A 25,177-nucleotide genomic window follows, 5' to 3' on the forward strand; every position below is an offset into this window, starting at 1 on the left:
TTTTTTATATAAAAAGAGTAATCATCTCAAACAATTTCCCTACTTGGTTTTCATAATTTATTAGTAGGCAAGACAATTTTAACAGAAGAATGGTTTGTGCGTAAAAGCAAAAAATATAATAACACAGCTTCTGCTATGGACACTCTGCACATCCAGTTCAATCTTTGTTTTAGCAACTTCAATTTAGACAATAAATGTTAACAGCTCTAATTATTTTGCACCAAAAATCATACAGAAGCAAACCTCCGTAAGTGGACCTTCAGGAGCAGGAAAACCATAAAATTTTAGCAACAAGTCACAATAAACCCTGCAGTGCAACACTAACAGAATGAAACCCCCAAATTCACTAGTTCTACTGCACTGCAACATTAGCATGCATGTTCATCAATTCACGAGTTCACAGGATTTTGTACCAAACCCCCAAATTGCAACCCTAAAATCGGAATCCTACCCTTTCAGATTTTAGAAACCAAATGAAGGTGAATACATACCTTCTTGGCGATGGTGAGCGACTGATGAGAGGCTTTCAGTTGAGGCAGAGTCTTCCTGATGTGAGCGCGCAGAAAAGAGAAGCAACAATGAAGATGAGTGACAGCGTGGTGAGTGGTGAGTGATGAAGATGAGTGAGTGGTGGCGACGGTGAGGATTGTGCGCGATAGGGTTGGCGAAGGTCAGAAGCGCAGAGATGACGATGGTGAGGGCGAATAGGAGTGACTTTCTTGTAGTGAGTGGTGATGAGTACGGGCCTCTTCGCGATGCTGCAATGAGAGGGTTTCTTCGCGATGGTGCAGTGAGAGGGTTTCTGCGCGATGGTGGGTGGTCAGTGGCGATGGTGAGTGTGGTGAGAGGGTTTCTTCACGGGTCAGTGCAAGGATGAAGGGGCTTTGGAGGGGAGTGATGACCTAGGAGGGAATTGACATAATTTTCGCTAAGTGTAGGTTTCCTTTCGCGTAAAAAAGGAAAAAAAGTTACCAAGTAATAAGCATTTTGTTCTGGATACATTAGGCATCACTTTTTAAGTGCACCCAAAACTTAAAAAATAGGCTACCCTTTAAAAGCGTCTCCTTTGATACGAAAAGTGAATCTATAGATATCAACCTACGGCTACGCTTGATAAGTGATTTCTATAATATCTAAGGCTATGCTTTTTAAATGATGCCGCATTTGTGTATCCTTTTCTCTTATAAAAAGGCAACACGGAGAAAAGCGTAGCCTATTCTATGAATAGACTACGCTTTTCAAATGTAGCTTAAAAAAAGTGTGGCTGAATGGGTATTTTTCTTGTAGTGAATATAACTAAAAAAAGTGTTAGGATTTAGTGGTAAGAGTAATGGCAACTAAAAATGAATAGCATTATAAATTTAAAATTACTTTTAATGGTCATATAAATTGCCGGTAAAATGGCCGGTTTTAGCAGCAACGTAATTGCAACTAAAAGTAAATAACATTACCATCTTAGAATTACTTTTAGTGGCCATATAAATTGTCAAGAAAATGGCCGCTAAAAATTACAAATTTTAACGGCTATTAAAAAGGTATTTACCGACAATTGTATAATTATCACTAAAATCTTTTAGCAACAAAGCATAAATCGGTTAATGTCAAATTACCGATAAAAATATTAATGACTATTTTTATTGCCGCTAAAATTAAAATAAATAGGCACTAAAAATAATTTTTCTAGTAGTGTTTTACCAGCTGCTCGTTAATGGATAACGAATATATCATTAAGGTAGCGTTTGGTGGAGAGACAGAGACAGAAAGACTGAGACTGAGAGACAGAGGCTAAGAGACAGGGATTGAAATAAATCTCAATATTCTGTTTGGTGCAAAATGGGAGACATGAATTGAAATAAGAATGAAACTCTAATTTAATTTGCACAAAGGGTAAAATTGGAATTAATTAATTGAAATGAAAGTATTTTAGGTATAAAATGTTATTAAAGTTTCAGTTTCCATCTCTAAAAATTCCAGTTCCCTGTGTCCCTACTTTTTGGAGGTACTGAAATACTGAAATTTTAGAGACAGAGACAGAAATTTTAGTACTAGTCTTTGAACTAACAAACACAATACTGAGTCTCAGTCTCTCAGCCTCTGTCTTAGTACCTCAAAACAAACGCTACCTAAAGGATGAAATCATTAACTTGTTAAACTGTCATATTATGATATTGAAATGTATATTTAAGGCAGTAAATGCCCAATGGCTATCTCGGAAGGGTATAATATAGGGAAAAGGATAACTCACGAGGTAAGATATGATTGGCCACAATACTCTAAGTGTATTATACTGACTTAAATATTAGAGTATCTTTGTAGATTATCCTTTTAAATTTGTGTCAACCTCATCGAAATTAAGGTCTTGGAATCTCATAAACTCGTATCCTCAGCCAAAATACGAACAGATTTATATGAAATAAATGAGATAAAAATATTACCAAATTCTAATAAAAATATTCATGTAATATTGCAAACCAAATAATTTATTTGTGATTTATCCTAAATATTATATTCAGTTGAATATATTCAGATACGCTACTAGTTTTAAATTAGCCATGAGTCATACATTTCAACTCTTATTACATGAAAATTTTGAGGAAGAAAAAAGTTGAATTCCTCTATGGATTACTTATATTGACATTATTTTTCAGTTAATCTTGGAAGCTTTTCTGCGTTGACAAATTAAAATATAAGATAGATATATACAATACTAGTGCAGACCTCATTTCATTTCAAGTTTTTTTCACTCTCCGTAATATATAACCTTCCCTAAGTACATTTTTTATTTGAAGAATAAATTTAGATTTGAAATGTGTAAGTCAACGATCATGCTGAATTTAGCACAAGGTTTAGTTAAATAGCATAATTAATGTAGGTTTTGTCATTAATGGAAGAGCAGACTTCGATCTTTTATGCTCTGTCAAGGTCAATGCACGCATTTGAAGGTAAATTCTATGTAGCATTATTGGTTAAACCTAGTCCATCATGTATGTGTTAAGTGACTCTAACGTTATAAATTAAGATAATATATTAAATCTTCATGCATCGAGACTTATTTAAACAGTAAGACCGTTTTGATGTATGTACAATGCACCAAATTTTTTCTTGATGCATACATCATCGGATTATTTCTATCCAAATATCTTTTCACGCAACTAATTTAATTTGCACATAAACTCGGCATGAGAATACTACTAAAAAGCGGACTATTCTTGAATATCTTGCCAAATCATAATCGGTAATTATAGAGAGATAATAATTAAAATTATTTTATTTAATTTAATATTTATAATTTTATGTATATAATATTTATAATTATATATTTATCATATACTTATTCTTTAAAAAAAGGTTTTTACTCGGTGAAATTCTTACGTGTATTGAAGGAGCGTGATTCAGATAAATATTTATATTGTGTTCTCTCTCTTACTAGTTTACTCATACTCCATCATCTTCGACAGTAGCAATTTCTTTTGTTCTTTGTTTACGTCTTCTTTCACTACAAGAAAATAAGCCTTCTGCCACGCTTTAAAAGCGTGTCGAAAAGTGCAAAAAAGTGTGCCGATAGCTTTTCGCCACGCTTTTTGAGCTATCGGCACGCTTTTGAAAGGGTCACATCTGCCAGCGTGCCGGTTGCTCTATCGCCACGCTTTTGTAGATCTATCGGCACGCTTTTCTTGTTGGCACGCTTTCATCTCTTGCCACGCTTAAAAAGCGTGGCCATAGGTCTTAACCTATAGGTACGCTTAAAAGCGTACCGAAAAGTGCACATATCGCCACGCTTTTAAAACGTCCCAAAATGTATGCTTTGGGTACTCTTTAAAAGCGTGCCAACAGATGAGTATATGGCTACGCTTTTAAAACGTGCCAGTTGCCAAGTTATGGCCACGTTTATTAAGCGTGCTTGTTGATCCCAAGATTAAGATATAGCCACCCTTTTTAAGCGTGCCCATAAGTTTGGTCAGAATTTTTTTTTTCATTAATCTTCCTAGTATTTCCTTAATCTTCCTAATATTTCTTGCAAAATTCATATATAATTTTAAAATCATAGACCAAAATAAAATTATATATATTGAACTAATCCAACAAATATAAACTTTCCCATAAAAAAAAACATACATATAAAACTTGTCACCACAAAAGTAGATTTTGATGACAAAGTACCAAAAAGTAAAGTCATAACAAGTAAATAAGAATTGCAATTCCAACAAGTGTCACATATCTACTTCTTTTATATACTTAGTTACAAAATATCAAATTTCATGAGTAGTATGATCATCCATTATGATGAGCTCCATTGTTTTTATCACTGCCCTGCAGAATTTTAAATAATCTTGTGTTAGTACATGTTATAAAAGGAACTTCAATTAAGTCCAACAAATCCAATTCCAAATCCAAATTGATTAAACATGAAAATGGCAAGACAACTTTTCTTTCTCTTGTTCTAATATTTCAAAATTGAGCTGCCTTTAGAAATAGAATAGGATTTAAATTATTTTCCAAAACCAAACCACCTTGCTAAAATGGAAGTGTTTTTCCCGCGAAAATTGGATTCCTTTTCAACACGTGCTGACGCTGGTGCTGATACTGGAGCAGGAGATCGTGAAGGTGGCGTAATAAGTTTGGCTGTAACCATCAAAATTTAAAAATGATGTCATATTTATTTATGTTTGGAACTGTATATATACACTAATAACACTATTAAGGGAAATGAAGATAGAGTGAAAATTGAACCTGTTCTTGGTGAAACCATGTTACTTTTGACGCTTTTTGTGTCGCTGGAATTCGTTTTTGTACTTGACAACATGATTTCTCTATCAGATATAGACTTAGAGCTTGATTTTCTTTCTCGAAATTTATGCTCCGTGTTTCCTTCGCTGTTCTTGTCACTTATAAAAAAAATTACTAATAGTAAGGATAATAATGCTCTAATTCTTAAAGACCACCACAAAATAATCTTATATAAGTTAAAACTATATTTATAGAAAAAGTATCCTTTGAAGATAAATGTACATATACAGATATTACTTGGATATTCCATTAACTCGCATAGTCACATACATATATATCATCATATACTTTTGAAAATACAGAAACTTGCGGCTATCACCATTATTATATTAACGGGCAACTACTTTGTAGTCTTTGCTTATTCCATATTGAATTTGTTGATTAATCTTCGAGTTGCTTTAACAAAATTAAGGTTCTATATTATGATGATGTCTTCATATTAATCTTTATCCAGTAGTAAGGAAGAAGGAGAAATTAAATATTACACAATTGGCAATAGGAAAATTTAAAATGCTGCAAACCATATATATATGTATGGAGAAGTCATTGAGAGAAACTTACTTTGATCATAAGGTTTCCCATAGTTAAAGTTCAAAGCTTCCACAAAAGTAGATTTTTGGTCTTGTAGCACTTGAAGGAACCAAAGATATATGGAAAACAAAATCAAATACATCAAAATTTGATTATCAATAAATTATATATAACTATGTAAAAATAGTTGAAAGTTTAAGAAACTAAAGTATGAAAATATTAACTAGTCCCTGAATCTTAGCAGTTAGCACCACACAATAAAAAACCAGTGACCCTTCTTTTTCTTATATTATATCTCTAGTCCAATATTAAAGAAACAAGAATATAATACTCTACTAAATGCTATGATGCTTTATTAATTTATGCAAACATTATTGCACTAAGCCAATCACAAACATCAAAAAGAAAAAAAAAATAGTAGTTCTAAATACTGTTGAAACATGTATAAAATTATGTTCAGTGATCACTCTTTACTTGACCCTTCAGAACACACTGACACAACAAGATTATTAGTTCACATTAAATACTTAAGCATAAAAATCTCGAAGCAACAAAATTGTTCACGACTTGTAAATCCAGCAAAATAACAGCGAGTAAAGGCCATATGCAAAAGTATATCCACCTTGTTTGGAAATAACACTTTGATGAAAATTATAACAATATTAAAGAGCATGGTGCTACTAATACAAACTCCAGTTGGTTGGCAAGGGTCTCAAAGTTGCTTAAAGGCAAAACTACACTATCAGTAGTGTCTCAAAGTTGCATATAAACAGTAATGTGTCTCCCACCCTTAACAAATCTTGGTAAGGAAAGAAAAACTCACCAGATTTGTGACATTTCGCTTGTGGGAACTTGCTCATATAAACTCATAGAAAATCCTGAGAGGATCTTTCTGAAATTTCACAAGGAAACAAACACATGCAACACACTGATTACAAAAAACTGAAAAAGCTATAAGGAATAAGAGAATAAAGCATACATGTATAATGTATATAATTGTATATCTACCTCCTCTAGTGGATCTCGTTTCTGGCCAGGTAAATCATACACCTTTTTCTCTTTCTTCTTCTTCTGTTGCTGCTGTGAAGTAGAAGAAGCAGCAGCATATGAGACTTACAGAGAAAATAAACTACTTATTTTTCTTACAACAATTATCTTCAGTTCTCACAATTTCATCACACACAGCACTACACATTCGCATATGCAATAACAATTTAAGCAGATTATACCAAAAAAATGTAATGAATCATAAATCATTCTCCTCTAGCATTGTGTGTTGGTCAAAATACATGCCTGGAAACCAAACATGGCCTTAAGCCAATCAAGCATATCTAAGTCTCCTGTTCTCTGTCTTTGTTGCTCGAAAGAACTAGGCCAGTTCAAGCCTTGTGTGTTCCATAGCGCAGAAACAGAAGCTTTAATCTAATAAGGAAAGAAAGTCGAAGAACTCAACAAAATCAGGCATCATTGCATATTTGCATCATGTACTCCACCAGGATAAGCATCTAAGCAAGTCTTATTTAGGTTATCAAACCTTATATGTACCACATTAAGACTTCAAAATAAGTATATAAAACACAAGAGTAGGAACATGTAATAAGTTTTTCAAAATAAAAATCATGTTAGTAGTAAAACAGCACAACTGAGCACTAACCTTCGAGCAGCACGGTGAGCAGAACTGCGAGACCTGGCGAGCAGAACCGCGAGACAGAGGCGAGCAGAACCACGAGACAGAGGCGAGCAGCTTTCCGAGCAGAACGGCGAGAGGGACAACAAGCCAAACAACAAGGACGAACCTGGTTGCGATCTTGAGGGCCAAGGGTGGCGACGGTGAGATAGATGGCGGCGTGATGGAGGTTAGGGTTTTCTGAACCTTTCAAGGAAAAGCCATTCAAAGCAGCGTCGAGGAAGACAACGACTGCTCGACGAACATGACGGCGACGGCAAGCTCGAGGAAGACCATGGTGATGGCTACGGCAAGCTCAAGACAACGACTGCTCGACGAAGATGACGATTACAGCGATGAAGGCTGGGTGCGACGAAGGCGATGCAGGCTGGGTGAGATGAAGGGCAGTGATGAACGCGATGAAGGCTGAACGATGAATGCAATAGGTTGAACGATTACAACGATGAAGGCTCGAGGAAGCTGCTGGGTTCGAGAGTGAAGATGAAGTGACGGCGCAATAGGGTTTGAAAGGAAATTTTAGAGTTAAAAAGATTTTAGGGTTTGAAAGGGAATTCTTTAACTCTGTTCTAACTTTTATCAAAACCAAAGAAACCAAGAAATTCAAATGATAACATTTAAAGTTTTAATTCATACTTTAATATCAAGTTTAGTTTAAATATGAATATTGAGTTTACATTAAATACTTTTGATTTTAAATTATAATTTATTATATTTTTTAAGAATATTAAATGACTAATTATTAATACAATGTATAAACTGTAAAATTAATTAAATTATTTTAAATTAATTTTGTTAAGTATAATTTAGTAACATAAGAATTAGGTGTACTCTAACAAAGTTATGTGATTTAAAAATAAATAAATTATAAAAAAATACACATTTTGTAATGAAAAAAAAGATACTGAAAAAAGAAGAAAAAAATATTGAATGGTAAAAAAAATAAAATCACAAGTCATCTTAAAATTTAGGGTTAAAAATAAGTTAAGTGTGAAAATTTGAAAACTTATCATTTAGGGTTAAAATTTGAAAACTTAGGGAAAAAAGTTAAGTGTGAAAAAAAATAAGTGGGAAAATAAATTTTAGGGGAGAGAACTCTATCGGCACGTTTTTTTTACGGTGCCAAAATAAATACACTATAGCCACGCTTATAAAGCGTGCCGATTTCCTTCTATGGCCACGCTTTTTTAGCGTGCCAAAAAAAGTGTGGCCAAATTTTAAATCAGTGGCCACCCTCGTAAAAGCGTACCGATTTCCCTCTATGGCCACGCTTTTCAAGCGTGACAATAAAAAAGCGTGGCCAAATTTCAAATAAGTGGCCACCCTCGTAAAAGCGTGCCGATTTCTCTCTATGGCCACGCTTGAAAAGCGTGGCAAAAAAAAGCGTGGCCAAATCACAAATCAGTGGCCACCCTCGCAAAAACGTACCCATAGACCACTTTTGGGCACGCTTTAAAAGCGTGGCAAGAAAAAAGGGTGCCGATAGACCTTTTTTCTTGTAGTGTTTGAATTGGTTTCTTCCTCCATTTTTTTTCCTAATTTAATTTTCTTCCTTTCTCTTCTGACATGTTCTCTCTGCAACCTCCCTCACTTCGCAATCTTCTTATCTATCCTTTATCAGTATCGTAAATTTTTTTTGTCCCTATTCATTTGTTCTTTTTCTCTTCCTTTTATTTCTATCAGTTCTGCAAATCTTAGTATTTCAAAATTCAATATTTAAAATAAAGTTAGTTTAAACAAAAAATTCATTTCAATTATACTCCAGAAAATAATTTTCTATTTTACAATTTTTTCTTCTCTCCAAACTCTAATGGCCAACGACAATCCTTCCCTTGGTCGATGAAGCGGTCGTGCATCGTTTGAATGTCTCAACTGCACGAGCTCTTCCTTGCGGTGGTGGACACGACTACGACAATGGTAGGGGTTACAATGATTGACGAGGCGGCGGCGGCAACTATGGGTTTCATCTGCATCTGAATTCATTGGTCGAGTCACACATCTTCCTTCCTTCCTTTTTAACAAAAGCAAATTCTTCAGTTATCCATCTCTTCCTCTTTGGTACGTTGTTTTCAAGTTAATATTTTTTTTTCTTTTATTGATATGGTGGTGGTGGGTATGGAGGAGGAAGTAGTGAAAGAGAGTAGATTGGTAGAAAGAACTGAGCGATTGGCACAGAGAGCACTAGCACAGAGAGCACATGCCCATTGTAACTAACCACTTTCTTCCCTAGCTTGATTCAATTATACCATTTAAGTGATACCGTTATGTGAAAAAATGATTGTTCCTATGATGTGAGAGCTTATGCTTTTGACCTGCTAGCTATTGAAAGAAAGTTTACCCATGGTGAAAAGACTGCGAGTCTGTGACATTTCATTCTTCGGTTCTTATTTTCTCCTTTTGAGCTTTTTTACTGTACGGTTCAGTCAAGTTTGTCACACTTAAAAATATGAGTTAGTGTGTGCACTCATATTGATATCTTTATTTTTTTTCTGATAAGATTGTATTTTATTCTCTATGGTTATTTAATACCATATAAATCACATTTATCCAAAATATTCTTAATTTTAGTTTTTTTTTAATTTCATCACACACTCCTTTAATAGTTATCTCTTTTCAACTATTTGTTTATCCTTACTCTCATTAAAAACTTTCTATGTGCGAAAAAAGTGTTATACTAAAGTTAAGGGGAATAGTAAAATTCTTTTGAATTCGATTAACTGAAAAAAAAAATTAGGCTTGTCCAATCCATAGCTTTATTCTTTTTCTGAACTATATAGGTTACATGGATAGGATTATATTGTTACCAGCTTATGTATATATCAAATAATGTTTTTAAGTGTGCAAAAATTAACTTACAAGCATGTCCTTTAAGTTAAGTTCATTGGAAAAAAGAGATGTAATTTAAAAAATTCTTTTAAATATTTATTTATTTTTAACTAGCTCTATTCTTTTTTCTTCGAACTTATGATTCGTAATGCCACATTTTTTTGGATCTTCAGATTTGTTCCAAGAATTTTAAGAAAAGAATATTCTCTTTTTAAGAGCACAAAAAAAGTACTCTGTTATGGAACTCTTAAAAAAAGAAGTATTTTCTTTTCTTCTTACAATTAGCTTGGTGTTAAGGACTTACATATTATGTAAGAACCGCGTAATTAATTAACCGCTTAATTAAATAATTTAATTGCCTAAAATAGGTTAAAAAATTTAGAATATTAATTAAAAGCAGGCCCAAATTGGACCCAAACCCAATATATAAATACTCTCATTAAAGGCCATTTCAGCCACTCTACACTTCATAACTCAACACACACAGCAGCTGGTAGGGTTAGAAAAGAAAGGAAGAAGACACTATTCACAATCACATTCATTCGACCATATCTCAAGCTACGGTACTCTGATTTGTGTGCCGTTTGCGGCCACGCAAAGCTCTTGCTGAGCCCGTTAGTTTATCTAACCAAAGTGGTAAGATTTTTGAAAATCCTTGCCCAAGTTTCATCTCTATGAAATTCAAAATTTTTAGGCTTGGTTTTTAAGTGATTTTTGTGATTTTGGGTGTTTAAGTACACTCTAGCACTTGATTGCTATTGAGTTTTGTCCTAATCAATGTTGGGTAAAGTGATCATATTCAAATCTCTTGTGATTTTGTGGATTTGATGAACTCTAGGTTGATTTATGATAAATTATGTATGTCTAGCTTGAATTGTGATTCTTGGAGTATTGATTTTTGAGTTGGTGGATTGTTGGTAACTTGAGGCTTGTTTGGAGTCTAAATTTGGTGTTTTGTGTATATTGAGAATCGGCCAAAGTATGGTTTTGGTTTTCTCTATGTAATATGTAATGTTTCATGAACTTTAGGCTAGTTGACCTTAGGATAGGATTGAATTGATTAAATGGTTAATTGGATTATGTATGTGATATGTGAATTGTGATGAGGTTGTATGAGTTGTATGTGGTTGAATGATAATTTTTATATGAGGATTGTTGATGATTGATAATGAATTAGGAGCCTTATTGATGTTGATGAATGTTGAGGATGATGAATTGATGTTAGGGATTGTGGATTATTGAGATTTGAGATTTATAAGTGGAAAGTGTTCGACGGAATTGATGAAATTATATGTTGGTAGGTTGTGGAATGATTGGAAAGTATCTAAACATAATTTAGGTACATTGGGACTATTTTGGATGTAGAATAATTGGCTTTGAATTGTGACTTTTGGTGAATTTGAGGTTTAAAAGTTTTTGGTAAAAATAGATTTTTGGCCAACTTCGACAGATCATAACTTGAGTCTCAGGATTTATATTTGAATGAAATTAGTTTCAAATTAAATATAATTTAAAGAGATTTAAAACGGTATAGATTTTGTGGATATTGGAATTCTGAAGGAAAAGTTAAGAACGTTGGAAGTTGGAGTCAAAAATATGAATTTCATGATATTGTAGAAAATTTGAAGTTCTGGTTTGTGTGCCTAGGTACACATCTGTGCCTACGAACAGAATAGAATGGGTGTTATAACTCGTTCATACGCAGGAGGGGTGTACATCTCGTGCATACGCACGAGGGGTGTGCACACGCACACCCTGGGAAAGTTTCATGTTATGCATACACACAATATCATGCGTATGCACAAGCCGGGAAGAGCCTTCTATTGCGTGCATACGCATAATCCTATGCGTACGCATGATAAACCCCTATTTTATGATTCATCTTGTACTCAATTGAGTGTTTTTATCAATTCTTCACCCACTTATTCATGTAAATTGCATGGTTTTACTTTCCCTTCCTTATTTTACGATATATATGAAAACATGTTTCCAATGCTTTAAAAATATTAATTTTAATTATCCTTTATTACCATTCGATGCCGTGATCTGTGTGTTAAGTATTTTCAGGCTACATAGGGCAGGAATGGCTTAGAGGACAGAAAGGAAACATACAAAAATGGAAGGAAAGCACAAAAATGGAGTTTTGAAGAAAAGGCAGCGACGCGAACGCATGGACGACGCGGACGCGTGCCTAGCACAAAATGGTAGCGACGCGTAAGCGTGGACGACGCGGACGCGTGGCTAGAGCAGAACGCAAATGACGCGTACGCGTGACAAGAAAAAACTCCAATTGACGCGCACGCGTGACCTACGCGCACGCGTGACGGACGCCACGTGCAGGAATCTACAGAAAACGCCTTCAGCTTTCTGGACCCTTTTTCGTCCCAAATCCAAGCCAGAAATACAGAATATAAGCCAGAGAATGGGAAATTCAAAGGGAACAAGAACAACAATTCCTAGAACATTCATATTCACAATTATTAGGTTTTAGATGTAGTTTTTAGAGAGAGAGACTCTCTCCTCTCTCTTAAGTTTTAGGATTAGGATTTCAACTTCTTCTCAGGTTCAATGTTCCTTTAATTTACTTTCTAGTTTTATTTATTCTATTACTTTAATTTTTGTTTATCTTTTCAATTTGATTTATGATTTTTTCTCATGTTAGATTTGAATATTCTATTTAATATTATTTGAGATATTTCAGACTTATGATTGTTTTATTCTATTTATAATGCTTCCAATTTAATTTATGATTTATTTTCTCCTTTTGCTTTGGTTAAGTAATTAGTAACACTTGAGTTATCAAACTCTGCAGTTGATTGGAAATTAGGATTGCTGATTGATTTGGATTCCTCTAAATCTAGACTTTCCATAGGAGTTGACTAGGACCGAGGAATCAAGTTAATTAATCCACTTGACTTACCTTTATTTAGTAATGGTTAACTAAGTGGGAGCAAAAATTCAATTCTCATCACACCTGATAAGGATAACTAGGATAGGATTCCCAGTTCTTATACCTTGCAAGAGATTTTTATAATTATTAATTTATTGCCATTTAAATTACTTGTTCTCTATTTCAAAAACCCAAAAACACGACTTATTCCATAATCAATAATAAATCACACCTCCCTACAATTCCTTGAGAAGACGACCCGAGGTTTAAAATCGGTTATAAATTTTATTGGGTTTTGTTACTTCTGACAACCAAACTTTTGTATGAAAGGATTATTGCTTGGTTTAGAAACTATACTTGCAACGAGAATTTATTGTGAATTCTAAACCATCAATCTTCAGTTCGTCAAAATGGCGCCGTTGCCGGGGAATTGCAAACGTGTGCCTTACTATTGGTTATTGTAAATATTTTATTTTGCTTGTTTATTTGATTTTATTTTTGTTTTTAATTTTTATTAGTTGCTATGAGTTCTCACCCCCGTCGCTCAGAGTTTGGTTCTAATATTGTTGAAAGGAATGGAAGCTATAATAGGAACATGCATCAAGGTCAAAATAATCAGAGATGGACGGAGCCACGAGGATCTGATCAACCCTTTAGGCAACAACACCTTCCAAAATACCATGGACGACGCCCATTCTACAATGCATGCCAAGACAATAGTTACGGTGGACCACTTCGTGACAACCAACCTCCACCAAATTACTATGGTCAAGAGCCATTCCGAGGTGCGTACCAAGATGATAGATATAGTGGACCCCCTTGTAGTTACCAACAAGACCCATCATATGCCTATGAACCACCTCATCAGCATAGCTTTGAACCACCATACTCACAAGCCCCCTATCACCATTCACCTCCATATGACCCTAACCCATATCCACCCCAATTCCAATCTAATTACTCCCAAGAACCACCACTTCCCTATGCACCATGTCAATATCCATCGACCCAAGAATCACGGGAGCGTCTCAAGGAAACAGTGGAAATATTTCATGCAACCCTTCACCAACTGGAGCAAGCGATCAATCGATTACCTTCCTGACGTTCGGACACTCAGGGAACCCCATGGCTTCATGTGGACAATCTAATGAAGAACGTAGCATGAAGGAGATACTAGAAACTCCAATGGACAGTAAGGAGCATGACTTTGTACTGGAGCAAGTGGAGGAAGCTGAAATTATCGAAGAAGAAGAATTGGTTGAAGACTTAGGAGATGCTGAACCTCCATGGGAATACAGAATTGTGAAGAATTCCGTCGAAGAATTTGCAATTGATGCTAAGGAGGATAGTGCACAGCCCCCAAAGCAAGTAGCTTATGAAGAACTGGACGGAACAACTCAAGAAGCGACTTTCCTTGATAATGATAATCACGAGTCAAGTTCTCCTAGTAATGAACTTGCATACGCAAGCGAATTCTTTGAGACTCAAGAATCCTCCCCAAATGAATACAAAGATGATGTGGAGGTAGACTTTTCTCAACCTCCGACTTATGACTTGAGCGATGAAGAAGATATCGAAGACTTTGATCAAGACGTGGTTGCAGTTGAAAAAGTTTGCAAAGAAGTGGAAGAATTCACAGAAGAATACAAGGGAGTAGAGCTTGCAAGACCACTGGTAGTACCTATCCCAAGGCCACTACCACTCAATACAAATTTCAAGTGGGTAAAATCTTTAGCCTTTATCTTTACTTTTCCACTTGAATATGGTTTGCTTGAAATAGATGGCCAGCTTAGAGCTCTTTGCGGCTTTAAGAGTAAAAGGGAAATGGTTCATGCTCAGAGCTGGTATGCAAGATTCAATGAGGTTCCACGCTTCACTTTGAAGTGTAGGGATTGGTTTCGAGTTCGATTCAATGGGTCTCGAAAGATGTTTGGTCATCTTGGTGAGAATACAACTTCCAAACCGCCCCGCTGGAAAAATATAGATCGAGACAAAGGCGGATATAAAAACAAGGTTTGGGATCCTGGAATCTATTATGATATTCAGCACCCCGAGAGCTTGAAAACCTGTTTGAATTTGCTCAAGGGCTTTACATGCCTAGTTTGAGACCTCGGAGGCTGTTGGCATTCCAAACAGTGGTGGAAATTTTTGGATGAATTCAAGCACAAGCCACCATAGCAGAAAGCTCATCGAATGTCCAACTTAAGGACTTTAACTAGAAGTACTAGGTGGGAGACAACCCACCATGGTATGATCGTTCCTTTTTCAATTTCGATCTTATTTCGTTTTGTTTGTTTTTAAGTTTTATTTTATTCTATCTTCATTGAACCTGGAATTATTCATAGCATTCACATTAGCATTGCATTTTGCATCCTGCATATAAAAAAAAAAGCAAGCACCCCACGCGCGCGCATGGGCCACGCGTGGGCGTCAATTGCAAATCGGCATCACAAATTAAACGCCCAGAAAGTTGGGCTGGAATCGTATGGCTGTGGTGCATGTAGGCACAATTTAGGCCACACGATCATGTCTAAGACGCGAACGCGTCACCTTCATTATACCTCACACACGCGATCTGACGCGAATGCGTCACTTTAACTTCACACACACCACGCGAAAGCGTGGGCGACGCGTACGCGTCGCGTGAAAATCTTAGCCCCGCTAATTGGAAACAGAGAGTTGCGCCAAAACGACGCTGGAATTGTGCGTTTTTCACAATTCTGAGTGACGCGTATGCGTGCCCCCGCATACGCGTCACTTTCATTATCCCATAATCACGCGTTCGCGTCAATGACGCATTCGCGTCATTGCCCTTTTTGCCTCATTCACGCGATCGCGTGACCCATGCGTTCGTGTCGATTCAAATCCACTAAACACCACCCACGCGAAACCCTAACCCATTTCGTGTCACCCCCCAATCCCTATCTGCACTCTCTCTTCTCATCTCCCCAACCACCACCACACCACCGTCCCACCCTCACCAAGCCACCACACCACCATCGCCGACCAGGACCACCACCCCACCATCGCCGAAACCCCCTTCCCTCCTCTTCTTCTCCCCTTCTTCCCTCACCACTCTCCCCCCTCTACTACCGCGCCGTGCCGTCGTCGAGCCGCCCAATACTGCCACCACCACCCAGGACCTCCGGCCGACCATCACCAACCCCAACCCTTCCCCCCTTGCCTCTTCTTATCCTCCCCTCCCCCATAACCCCCCTTCACCCCAAACCTCCACTGCCGCGGCACCCTGCCCCCACCGAACCGCCGCCGTGCCGCCTTCCAGTGCCGTCGCGTCACCGCCACCGCCATCTCTTTGATTCCATACTCTACACCTCTGCCCACCAGGTTCCGCCAAACAACGATTCCTCTTTTCGTTAGTTAGTTGCATTTTTTTCAAATTATGTTCAAATTAGGATAGTTAGAGAGATGCATGATCGTAGTGGTTTTTAGGTGGTTAGGTAGCTAGGATGTGGTTAGTGGATTTTGGCCTGATAATTGTGCCGTTCTTGTTAATCGTTTTATCTATTCTGCAATTTTGAATATGCTGTGATGCTGATGTTGTTCATATGCTGCTCTTTACTATTCTTTGATGCAAATTGAAGTTTGTTTAATTTAAATTCATGTGAATTACTATTCGTTACTCTTTTCTGCACTACCTTATTCTCATATGAATTGTTTTTGCTGTTGTTTATTATCCGGGCATGTCCAATTTTTAGAGGAAATGCTGTCCAATTTTTTTCAGCAAATTGTTTCAACTCAACCACAATTCATGAATTAGTTTTGGAAATTTTGAGTTTCCACTAATTGCTTTACACAAAACCAATTCATGAATGCACGGGCTAGCTTTCTTATTCTTTCTGATTCCCTTCTTTGATTAAATCAACATTATTGATGATTTTACTTTAATTTTGCATTTCTTTTCTATGATTAAATCATCAATAATCTGCAATATTGACTTGAATTTGAGTTACTTGTTATTCAAATTTGTGCAATTTTAGTTAATTGGGAACCATAACACCATGCCACTTACTTTAACTTCATTTTTAACTCTTAACCACTTTTAACTTTCTAACTCTTTAGTTTTCAACTAACCACTTTAAAAACCACTTCAAGGCATGTTTTCTATTTTTTCTAATTAACAAGAGTTTCACATATCATATATTTTGGATTGTGATTTCTATTCTTCAACTTTTAACATGCCTACAATCCAAAATTTTACATCAATTTAACTCAATTCATGCCTATATTGCCACTTTAATCCTCTTTTGCCCCTCTATGCTTCTATTGATATATTCCTATTTGCTTACCTGTTTTCCTGCTTTAATTCTTAAACTGTATCCTGGAATTTCTGCTTTTCAGGATGTCTGACCCTAAAAGTAAAGGAAAGGGTAAAGCAACCACTGGCAAAAGGAAAAGAGGAGAATCCTTTACCTCTATTTTGGATATCCTCCACGATGATTCTTGGCGGGAGAAGAACTTTACCCCGCAGGAAAAGGCCGATCAGCTACTGCCTGCCACAGACCCTATCAAGTTTGCCAATAGATACTGTGAGCTAAAGTATCTAGTTTTTGCCACTTCTAGGAAACTATACCTGGAAAGGACCCTCAAAATTCCAGAAGAACTCAAACAATACACTTCAGAACAAATTAAACAGAGAGGCTGGTTCTTCTTGGAAAGAAACTTGACTGAAGTCAACTCATCCTGGGTCAGAGAATTCTACTGTAACTACTTCAAAACATCCCTGGATGCAGTACAGCTTCGAGGCAAGCAGATTCTGGTTACTGAGGAAGCAATAGAAGAAATCCTCCAGCTCCTACCTAAATCAGATCAGCCAGACGGTTACCAAAAGGCTGAGAAGGATATGAGATTCATGAGATTTGACTGGGACGTAGTCAAGAGGACTATAGCTCTTGATCCTACTATTCCATGGGTCATGAGCAAGTCCACAGTGGCCCCAAAAGGAATTAAGCTCATTTATCTGAACGATGAGGCTCGGCTTTGGCAGCAGATTCTGAGTAACTACGTGATGCCGAGCACTCATGAGACAGAGGTGCCAGCTGCTATGATTACCCTCATCTGGTGTGTGATGGAGGAAAAAGACTTATATCTGCCCCGCTTTATCCGGTATTACATAGTTAGAGTCCATGTCAGAGGCACCCTCCCTTTTCCATATTTGATCACTCAGTTGGGCCGCCGAGCTGAGGTGCCCTGGGAGCTAGCAGATGAGAAGCCAACCGTCACCGACTGCAAGAAGATCATCCCTCACAGTAGGAAGTTTCAGGCTTTGGGCTACAGACCTCCATTTCTCACTGCCTCTGCTAAGGCAGCCACATCTTCCGCTGCCCCTTCATCTACTGCTACACCAGCCACTACCATAGCACCTCCACCTGCTTCAGAGCCCATCTACCACTTAGTGCGCTACCTCTTCGAGCGCCTGGATCGTATGAGCGTCGCAGCAAGCGACGCTACGAGCACTTAAAGTTGATGATCCGATCCAGCAGTGACATCCCCTTCGAGCCTGACACACCATCGGAGCCATCTGATGCAGAGGTGGACGATCACGAGGAGGAGGCACGTGCAGAGGCTGAGCAGGGAGGACTTGAGCAGGCTGGGCCACATCATGAGGAGCCCCATCAGATACAGCCGGCTGATCCAGAGATCCCTCTACAGACAGAGCCTCCACTTCAGCAGGCAGACCCTCTAGTGCACGAAATTGTGGTCACATTAATGTAGTACTCTTTGTTATTGTATGGAATCATTATTATGGCTCTTTACTATGTGTGGACACAACTCCGTTCAACTAACCAGCAAGTGTACTGGGTAGTCCAAGTAATAAACCTTACGTGAGTAAGGGTCGATCCCACAGAGATTGTTGGTATGAAGCAAGCTATGGTCACCTTGTAAATCTCAGTCAGGCAGATATAAAATAATCATGGTGTTTTCGAATATTATATAGTAAAATAGGGATAGAGATACTTATGTAATTCATTGGTAGGAATTTCAGATAAGCGAATGGGGATGCTTTTTTGTTCCTCTGAACCTCTGCTTTCCTGCTATCTTCATCCAATCTGTCTTACTCCTTTCCATGGCTGGCTGTATGCAAGGGCATCACCGTTGTCAGTGGCTACATCCCCTCCTCTCAGTGAATAATATGCTCACGCACCCTGTCACGGCACGGCTATTCATCTGTCGGTTCCCGATCATGCTGGAATAGGATTCACCCTCCTTTTGCGTCTGTCACTAACGCCCAGCACTCGCGAGTTTGAAGCTCGTCACAGTCATTCAATCATTGAATCCTACTCAGAATACCACAGACAAGTTTTAGACCTTCCGGATTCTCTTGAATGCCGCCATCATTCTAGCTTACGCCACGAAGATTCTGGTTAGGAGATCTAAGAGATACTCATTCTAGCTTAATTCATGTAGAACAGAAGTGTTTGTCAGGCACGCGTTCATAAGGGAGAAGGATGATGAGCGTCACACATAATCATCACCTTCATCACGTACTTGGGTGCGAATGGATATCTTAGAAGCGAAATAAGAAGAATTGAATAGAAAACAGTAGTACTTTGCATTAATCTTTGAGGAACAGCAGAGCTCCACACCTTAATCTATGGAGTGTAGAAACTCTACCGTTGAAAATACATAAGTGAAGGTCCAGGCATGGCCGAGATGGCCAGCCCCCTAAAACGTGATCAAAGGATCATAAGGTAATCCAAAGATGCTTCATACAATAGTAAAAGGTCCTATTTATAATAAACTAGCTACTAGGGTTTACATGAGTAAGTAATTGATGCATAAATCCACTTCCGGGGCCCACTTGGTGTGTGCTTGGGCTTGGGCTTGAGTGTTACACGTGCAGAGGCCATTTGTGGAGTTGAACGCCAGTTTCTGTGCCAGTTTGGGCGTTCAACTCTGGTTTTGGATCCTTTTCTGGCGCTGGACGCCAGATTTGGGCAGAAGGCTGGCGTTGAACGCCAGTTTACGTCGTCAATTCTTGGCCAAAGTATGGACTATTATATATTGCTGGAAAGCCCTGGATGTCGACTTTCCAACGCAATTAGAAGAGTGTTATTTTGAGTTCTGTAGCTCCAGAAAATCCACTTTGCGTGCAGGGAGGTCAGAATCCAACAGCATCAGCAGTCCTTTTTCAACCTCTGAATCTAATTTCTGCTCAAGTCCCTCAATTTCAGCCAGAAAATACCTGAAATCACAAAAAAACACACAAACTCATAGTAAAGTCCAGAACTGTGAATTTAACATAAAAACTAAGGAAAACATCCCTAAAAGTAACTAGATCCTACTAAAAACATACTAAAAACAATGTCAAAAAGCGTATAAATTATCCGCTCATCACAACACCAAACTTAAATTGTTGCTTGTCCCCAAGCAACTGAAAATCAAATAGGATAAAAAGAAGAGAATATACTATAAATTCCAAACTATCAATGAAACAGAGCTTCAATCATATGAGCGGGACTTATAGCTTTTTGCCTCTTGAATAGTTTTGGCATCTCACTTTATCCATTGAGGTTTAGAATGATTGGCATCTATAGGAACTTCAGATTTCGAATAGTGTTATTGACTCTCCTAGTTCAGTATGATGATTCTTGAACACAGCTTCTTTATGAGTCTTGGCCGTGGCCCTAAGCACTTTGTTTTCCAGTATTACCACCGGATACATAAATGCCACAGACACATAATTGGGTGAACCTTTTCAGATTGTGACTCAGCTTTGCTAAAGTCCCCAATTAGAGGTGTCCAGGGTTCTTAAGCACACTCTTTTTTTTGCTTTGGACCTTGACTTTAACCGCTCAGTCTCAAGTTTTCACTTGACACCTACACGCCACAAGCACATGGTTAGGGACAACTTGGTTTAGCCGCTTAGACCAGGATTTTATTCCTTTAGGCCCTCCTATCCACTGATGCTCAAAGCCTTGGGATCCTTTTTATTTGCCCTTGCCTTTTGGTTTTAAGGGTTATTGGCTTTTTCTGCTTGCTTTTTCTTTCTCTTTCTATTTTTTTTTCCGCATATTTTTTTGCTTTTTTTTTTTTTTTTCTGCAAGCTTTGTTCTTTGCTGCTTTTTCTTGCTTCAAGAATTATTTTTATGATTTTTCAGATTATCAAATAACATGTCTCCTAGTCATCATTCTTTCAAGAGCCAACATATTTAACATTCTTAAACAACAACTTCAAAAGACATATGCACTGTTCAAGAATTCATTCAGAAAACAAGAAGCATTGTCACCACATCAATATAATTAAGCTAAGTTCAAGGATAAATTCGAAACTCATGTACTTCTTGTTCTTTTGAATTAAAACATTTTTCATTTAAGAGAGGTGATGGATTCATAGGACATTCATAACTTTAAGACAAAGTTACTAACTACTAATGATCATGTAATGAAGGCACAAACATAGATAAGAACATAATATAGAAAACGAAAAACAGAGAAAGCAAGAACAAGGAATGAATCCACCTTAGTGATGGTGGCGTTTCCTTCTTGAGGAACCAATGATGTCCTTGAGCTCTTCTATGTCTCTTCCTTGTCTTTGTTGCTCCTCCTTCATTGCTTTTAGATCTTCTCTGATTTCATGAAGGATGATGGAGTGCTCTTGATGTTCCACCCTTAGTTGCTTCCAATAATTGTGTGGAAGAAAATGTATCCCCTGAGGTATCTCAGGGATCTCTTGATTTGCAGTCAAATGTTCTACCACTGAGCTATAGACTCTTGATGGAAGCTTTTGTCTTCCCTTTCCTCTTTCTAGAAGTTTCTCTGGCCTTAGGTGCCATCAATGGTTATGGAAAAAAACAAAAAAGCTATGCTTTTACCACACCAAACTTAGAATGTTGCTCGCCCTCGAGCAAAAGAAGAAAGAATAGAAGAATAAGAAGAAGATATGGAGGAGATGGATGGGAGTGTGTATTCGGCCATATGGGTGGGATTGGGTGGTAGAGAGATGTTGAATTTTTGAAGGTAGTGGGTGTATGGGTGTGAGTGGTAAATGGAAGACAGAAGGGATGAGTGTTTATTGGGAATAGAGGATGATTGAGAAGAGAGAAGAGAGTGAGTGAAGGTAGGTGGGGATCCTGTGGGGTCCACAGATCCTGAGGTGTCAAGGCATTTACATCCCTGCACCAATTTAGGCATGTAAAATGCCCTTACACACAACTCTGGGCGTTCAGCGCCAGGTTGGTGCCCATTTTGGGCGTTCAACGCCCCTTTGCTGCCATTTCTGGCGTTGAACGCCAGAACCATGCTTGTTCTGGGCGTTCAGCGCCAGGATGCTCCCATTCTGAGCGTTCAGCGCCAGAACTATGCTCTGTTCTGGCGTTTGAACGCCAGACAGATGCTCCTCCAGGGTGTGATTTTTCTTCTGCTGTTTTTTTTTTATTCCGTTTTTGAATTTTTTTTGTTTATTTTGTGACTCCACATGATCATGAACCTAAGAAAACATGAAAAATAATAAAAATAAGAATTAGATAAACATTGGGTTGCCTCCCAACAAGCACTTCTTTAATGTCAATAGCTTGACAGTGGGCTCTCATGGAGCCTCACAGATGTGCAGAGCTTTGTTGAGACTCTCCAACACCAAACTTAGAGTTTGGATATGGGAGTTCAACACCAAACTTAGAGTTTGGTTGTGGCCTCCCAACACCAAACTTAGAGTTTGACTGTGGGGGCTCTGGTTGACTCTGCTTTGAGAGAAGCTTTTCAAGCTTCCTCTCCATGGTTGCAGAGGGAGATCCTTGAGTTTTGAATACAAGGGAGTTCTCATTCCATTGAAGGACTATTTCACCTCTGTCAACATCAATCACAGCTCTTGTTGTGGCCAGGAAAGGTCTTCCTAGGATGATGGATTCATCCTCTTCCTTTCCAGTATCCAGGACTATGAAATCAGTAGGTATGTAAAGGCCCTCGACCTTTACTAATACGTCTTCTACTTGTCCATGAGCCTGTCTTCTTGAGCTGTCTGCCATCTCTAGTGAGATTTTAGCAGCTTGCACCCCATAGATTCCCAGTTTCTCTATTACAGAGAGGGGCATGAGGTTTATACCTGAACCAAGGTCACACAGAGCTTTAAAGATCATGGTGCCTATGGTACAAGGTAATATGAACTTTCTAGGATCCTGTCTCTTCTGAGGCAATGTCAGTTGATCTAGATCACTTAGTTCATTGATGAACAAGGGAGGTTCAACTTCCCAAGTATCAATGCCAAACAATTTGGCATTCAGCTTCATGATTGCACCAAGAAACTTGGCAGTTTGCTCTTCAGTGACATCCTCATTCTCTTCAGACGAGGAATACTCATCAGAGCTCATGAAGGGCATAAGGAGGTTCAATGGAATCTCTATGGTCTCTAGATGAGCCTCAGAGTCCTTTGGTTCCTCAGAGGGAAGCTCCTTATTGATCACTGGACGTCCCAGGAGGTCTTCCTCCTTGGGATTCACGTCCTCTCCTCTCCTCAGAGGTTCGGCCATGGCGCTTATGTCAATGGCCTTGCACTCTCCTTTTGGGTTCTCTTCTGTATTGCTTGGGAGAGTACTAGGAGGGATTTCAGTGATCCTTTTACTCAGCTGGCCCACTCGTGCTTCCAGATTTCTAATGGAAGACCTTGTTTCATTCATGAAACTTACAGTGGCCGTAGATAGATCAGAGACTAGATTTGCTAATTTAGAAGCATTTTGTTCAGAGTTCTCTGTCTGTTGCTGAGTGGATGATGGAAAAGGTTTATTATTGTTAAACCTGTTTCTTCCACCATTATTAAAGCCTTGTTGAGGCTTTTGATCCTTCCATGAGAAATTTGGATGATTTCTCCATGTTGAGTTATAGGTGTTTCCATAAGGTTCACCTAAGTAATTTACCTTTGCTATTGCAGGGTTCTCAGGATCATAAGCTTCTTCTTCAGAAGAAGCCTCTTGAGTACTGTTGGATGTAGCTTGCATTCCATGCAGACTCTGAGAGATCATATTGACTTGCTGAGTCAATATTTTATTCTGAGCCAATATGGCATTCAGAGTATCAACCTCAAGAACTCCCTTTTTCATAGGCGTCCCATTGCTCACGGGATTCCTTTCAAAAGTGTACATGAACTGGTTATTAGCAACCATGTCAATGAGTTCTTGAGCTTCTGCAGGCGTTTTCTTTAGGTGAATGGATCCACCTGCAGAAGTGTCCAGTGACATCTTTGATAGCTCAGATAAACCATCATAGAATATATCCAGGATGGTCCATTCTGAAAGCATGTCAGAAGGACACTTTTTGGTCAACTGTTTGTATCTTTCCCAGGCTTCATAGAGGGATTCACCTTCTTTCTGTCTGAAGGTTTGAACATCAGCTCTAAGCTTGCTCAGCTTTTGAGGAGGAAAGTACTTGGCTAAGAAAGCCGTGACCAGCTTATCCCAAGAGTTCAGGCTGTCTTTAGGTTGAGAATCCAACCATAATCTAGCTCTGTCTCTTACAGCAAAAGGGAAAAGCATGAGCCTGTAGACTTCAGGATCTATTCCATTAGTCTTAACAGTATCACATATCTGCAAGAACTCAGTTAAGAACTGAAAAGGATCTTCAGATGGAAGTCCATGAAACTTGCAGTTCTGCTGCATCAGAGAAACTAATTGAGGTTTCAGCTCAAAGTTGTTTGCTCCAATGGCAGGAATGGAGATGCTTCTTCCATGTAAATTGGAATTAGGTGCAGTAAAGTCACCAAGCATCTTCCTTACATTATTATTATTTTCGGCTGCCATCTCCTCTGCCTGTTCGAAAATTTCTAAAAGGCTATCTCTGGATTGTTGTATTTTAGCTTCTCTTAATTTTCTCTTCAGAGTCCTTTTAGGTTCTGGATCTGCTTCCACAAGAATGTTCTTATCCTTGCTCCTGCTCATATGACAAGGAAGAATGGACAGAAAAATAATAATAATAATAGAGATCCTTTATACCACAGTATAGGGATCCCTTTGTGAGTGGAAGAAAAGAGAGGGAGATAAAGAATGTGATGTAAAGGAAGAAACACAACTGTACCGATGGAAGAGATGTGAGATGAGATGTTAGGATATGAATGAATAAATAGAATAGGATGGGGGAGGTATAATTTTCGAAAATTATTTTGAAAAAGAGTTAGTGATTTTTGAAAAATGGTTTTTGAAAAATGTTAGAAATTTTCGAAAAATTCTTAAAATTTAAAAATAAAAATAATTAGTTAATAAAAAAGAAATTTTTGAAAAAGAGGGGAGATATTTTCGAAAATTAGAGAGAGAGAGAGTTAGTTAGGTAGTTTTGAAAAAGTTAAGAAACAAACAAAAAGTTAGTTAGTTGGTTGAAACAAATTTTGAAAAGGTAAGAAGTTAGGAAGTTAGAAAAGATATTTTGAAAAGATATTTTTGAAAAAGATAAGATAAGAAGATATTTTTGAAAAGATATGATAGGAATTAGTTTTTTGAAAAAGATTTAATTTTTAA

At 37.8% G+C, this 25,177-nt stretch overlaps 1 non-coding gene across 1 annotated transcript; it reads left to right on the top strand.

Moving 5' to 3' along the window:
* The first annotated feature begins 23,962 nt into the window (after window positions 1-23,962).
* Window positions 23,963-24,070, top strand: LOC148568587 (small nucleolar RNA R71). The gene has a single exon (XR_015882010.1). It is a non-coding gene; the product is annotated as a small nucleolar RNA R71 (small nucleolar RNA).
* The last annotated feature ends 1,107 nt before the right edge of the window (window positions 24,071-25,177 follow it).

Source organism: Arachis ipaensis, chromosome B4 (genome assembly GCF_059453495.1).
Source record: "Arachis ipaensis isolate K30076 ecotype BB chromosome B4, ASM5945349v1, whole genome shotgun sequence".
Lineage (NCBI taxonomy): Eukaryota > Viridiplantae > Streptophyta > Magnoliopsida > Fabales > Fabaceae > Arachis > Arachis ipaensis.